Here is a 4,233-nt window from a genome sequence, read left to right as displayed (position 1 = left end):
TGAGACTCCAACTCAAAAAAAAAAAATTCCAGAAAAAGTTCTGTTGTTGCTGAGGTACACAGTGTGCTCAGGACTTTTCCTTATTCCCTGAACAAGACAGTACAACAACTATGGAGACGGTGTTCCCACTGTATTAGGTATTGTACGTGACCTACAGGTGATTTATTTACTTATTTATTTTATTTTATTTTACTTATTTTTTTTGAGTTGGAGTCTCATTCTGTTTCCCAGGCTGGAGTGCAGTGGCACACACGCTCACAGCCATCCCAGCATCGACCTGCTGGGCTCTGGCAATCCTTCCGCCTCAGCTTTCCAAGTAGCCAGAACTATAGGCACACATGACCATGCCCAGCTAATTTTTGATTTATTGTAGAGGTGAGGTCTCCCCAAGTTGCCCGGCTGGTCTCAAAGCCATGGACTCAGGCAACCCACTCACCTTGGCCTCCCAAATTGCTGGGATTACAGGCTGAGCCATCAAGCCCGGCCGAGGTGATTTATTATTTTTATTTTTTATTTCTATTTTTTTGAGTCAGAGTCTCACTCTGTCACCCAGTCTGGAGGGCAGTGGCACACTCACGGCCACAGCACCTTGACCTGCTGGGCTCAGGTGATTCTTCTGCCTCTGCCTCCCAAGTAGCTGGAACCACAGGTGTGTGCCACCATGCCCAGCTAAATTATTTTTGGTTTGTGATAGAGATAAGGTCTCATCAAGTTGCCCAGGCTGGTCCTGAACCCCTGGACTCAGGCAATCCTCTCACCTCCACCTCCCAAAGTGCTGGGATTACAGATGTGAGCCACCATGCCCAGCTTAGAGATGATTTAAAGTACAGGGGAGGGTGCGCCTGGGGTCTATGCAAATCCTACACCATGTTATATCATGGACTTGAGCACCCGCAGATTTTGGTGTCCAAGTGGGGTCCTGCAACCAACTCCCTGCAGATACTGAGGGACAGCTGTAATGTGGCATGTCATATGTCGAGGCACAGTGATGACAGGTTTTGACAGCCCCAGAGCTTATTAGACCTGTATTCAATCACAAATGGCACTCTGGGCAATGCCTAGGAATGGGCCCCAAGCCCCTTGGGGATAGGTGTGACAGACACAGGGCTGTAAGGACGGTCTGGAAATCACACCTGGGTCCTCATCCTAGGATTGCCACCAACCAGCAGGGCATGGTGGCTCACACCTATAATCCCAGCACTTTGGGAGGCCGAGGTAGGAGGATCTCTTGAGGCCAGGCATTCAAGAATTGCCAGTTGCCGACTGTTAAGGCCTCCACAGCTGACCCCTGTCTGTGTGCCTCGACTGGCCTTGAGTCCCTCTGTGGACACTGCTGGAGGGTCAGACATCCCACCCACCCAGTCACTCCGGTCACTCCAATCCTCTCCCCTTCCCCGGACTTTCCTTGAGTGCCCCCTCCTCTGACTGAAAGAACAGCCCAAGAGGCCACCTCCTGGTCAGGTACAGGTGAGGAGCCTGGTCCTGACCCGTGGCCACTCTCACCCTCTCCTCACACCCACAGCTCCAGGGCAAAGCACCTACCGCCCACCCCACCAGCCTCCCGGGCGCTGGGCCTCCACCCTCAGCAGGCTGCCTCCTGCCCTGGCTTGTCGGGAAGGGGTGCCGTGTCGGCACAGGATCGTTCGGCGCCTTAGTGAGCTCCCTATGTATGTGTTCCGTCCTGTCCACCCTAGGGTTAGGGAATACAGTGTATGGACCTACTGAATACATGCGCACGTGGACTGCAAGGTGGAGGCCCAAGTCCTCTCCTGGGTTCCGAGTGGTGCCTCTCTCACCCCCAACCCACATGCCAGAACAATGAGGGGGCGGGGGGGGGCGGACAGGAGGGCGTCAAGCCCCTGGCTCTGTCATCTCCCGCTAGGTGGCAGCCCCAACCTCGAGTGCCAAGGGAAGGGGGAATCCCCCAAAGCTGAGCCCACCCGCCGCGAAGGAGCAGGAAAAAGTGACTGGGAAAGGCGGAAGTTGGATGGTCCCACCCTCCACGAGAGGAAGAAGAGGAGCCAGACACAGCTCAGGGGTTCGGTCACCGCTCCAGGGCCCCGACATCTAGAAGCCGGGGGTCTCAGGGCCTGCTCTGGGACCCTTGGAGCTCCAGGACCGTGTCCCGGCCGCCGCGGGAACCACCCACCTGCTGACAGGGGGTGCAGCCGGCTCAAGAAGTAAGTGGCCACTACCCTGGGAGACAAGGCTGCAGCTTCCCGGGATGCTGAAAGGGAGATGGCCCCCTCTTAGCGAGGTCACTGCAATCACTGCTTACTTCCCCCATGAAACTCCCTCCAGCGCATCAGAAGCCCCCAAAGAAATGTCTGCACTCGGGGCTTCCCTTGTCTCTCGGCTGAGACTCCAGAGGACGCTCAAGCCCACATGGCCCTGGCGGGCCCCGGGAAGGAGCAAGCAAGGGATCCGCGCGACTGCCCCCCTACCTGCGTCCGGATCCGCGCTCCTGGGCAGCAGCCGCCGGTCGGCTGGCGGACTACGGCCCCTCCGCGCGAGGCCCCGCCTACCTCCGTTTCCATTGGCCATAGGTCCGGGCTGCCGCGTTTCCATTGGCCATTCGTCGACGTAGAGGCGGGGCCAGCCTGGAATGCCGTGTTTTTTTCCCTACTCTAGTCACTCTCCTCCCCCTTCCTCCCTCCCACCACTCCCAGTTTCTAGGGATCATGTGATTGGGGAATCATGTGACACCGCAGCCCGCCGGGGCCCGGAGGTCGGACGTCGCCGTGCCGGTTCGGCGGGCGCCTGGGAGAGCTTGCTAGAGATGACAGCGCTCGTCTGGGACCTTGGCACCCCAGGGGACTGTCCCTTGGGTTAGGTCGAGGTTATTTACAGGATGTCCGCTTCTGGCCTTGGGATATTTGTGCATCCTCTTTCTAGTCTGTTCTGTTCCGTTCAGCAGCTAGGGCCCAGAGCGAGTTGAGGACAAAACTGAACTTTCCCCAAGCCCTTTCCTCGGGGTGCTGGGCGGGAGGGGGGAAGACAGGCTCAGACTAAATCTGATCGAGGTACAAGGCCGTGCCCCAGGTGCTGTAGATACATATAATTGGCCCCATGTTGGGAAGAAGAGGTTGAATTTCACCTTGGTGAGCTAACTCTGGAAGGACTTTAACTAGCAGGTGGGGGAGGGGTGGTGAGAAGAGCCCTGGGAAACCAGACAGGAACGGCAGCCTTGCCAGAGATTGAATGCCATGTTTAATGGGCTTGAGGTGCTGCTGGGTTCCCGGCACAGGCGGGGCTGGGGTGGAAACTGAGTGCAAGTGGCTTCCTGGTCTCAGTTGGCGCTGCCTTTGAGGAGTTGCACGGTGGATGAAAAGAGAAAACGTGCCTCCCAGAACAGACTCGCCAGCCACGAGAGCCAGACTGCTCAATGCCAAAGGGCCTGGGCCAGGCAGGGATGTCGACGGGAGCCGGGCCAGGAGGAAGGAGGAGAGCTCCAGGAAAGCTGGTGTCGCTTGGGGAGGGAGAGCCCTGCAGGCTGAGGGCGAGGCGGGTGTGGGAGGGGAGGGAGAGCCCTGCAGGCTGAGGGCGAGGCGGGCGTGGGGTGACAGCTAGCCAAGCCCAGGAGCGGCGGGAGTCTGCGCAGGGAAGGTGTGGCAGAGCCGGCGATCCTGTGGCAGGAGTTCTTATCCTGGAGCTGGAGCGGCCCCAGAGAGTGGATACGATGCCCGCTGATGATCGGGCTGCTCTGCCCGATGACACACGCGTGCTTATTTCCCTTCCTGTGTATCTTGAGGCTTGGGAATGTAGCTTCTGCTTTTGTTGAAATACACACATGGCTAGGCACAGTGGCTCAAGTCTGTGGTCCCAGCACTTTGGGAGGCTGAAACGAGAGGATTGCCTGAGCCCAGAGATTCAAGACCAGCCTGGGCAACTCGGTGAGACCTCGTCTCTACGATAAATCAAAAAATTAGAATGGTGGCGCGCACCTGTCATTCCAGCTACTTGGAAGGTTGAGGTGGAAGGAGCGCCTGAGCCCAGCAGGTGAAGGCTGTGGTGGCCATGAGTGTGCCACTGCACTTTAGCCTGGGCGACAGTGAGACGCTGACTCAAGAAAAAGAAACAATACACACGAAATTTTCATGAGATGTTAGGCAAATCGATACATCAGCCTATTATTAATCACTACCCAGAACCAAATAATATACACGCAGCCAGGTATGGTAGCGCGCGCCTATAGTTACAGCTACTTGGAAGGCTGAGGCGAAAGGATCACCA

The 4,233-nt window shown here is 57.0% G+C and overlaps 1 protein-coding gene across 1 annotated transcript in view; it reads right to left on the bottom strand.

Moving 5' to 3' along the window:
• GRN (granulin precursor) overlaps positions 1–2,513 on the bottom strand; it is an 8,872-nt gene extending 6,359 nt beyond the window's left edge. Inside the window, exon 1 of the mRNA XM_008050335.2 lies at positions 2,445–2,513. The gene's annotated coding sequence lies outside the window, so the exon portion shown is untranslated. The remainder of the gene's footprint in view (positions 1–2,444) is intronic.
• Positions 2,514–4,233: the final 1,720 nt, after the last annotated feature.

The sequence above is a fragment of the Carlito syrichta genome, unplaced genomic scaffold (genome assembly GCF_000164805.1).
Source record: "Carlito syrichta isolate Samal-C Ts95f unplaced genomic scaffold, Tarsius_syrichta-2.0.1 Scaffold144209, whole genome shotgun sequence".
NCBI lineage: Eukaryota > Metazoa > Chordata > Mammalia > Primates > Tarsiidae > Carlito > Carlito syrichta.
This window is presented reverse-complemented; position numbering and strand designations above follow the sequence as displayed.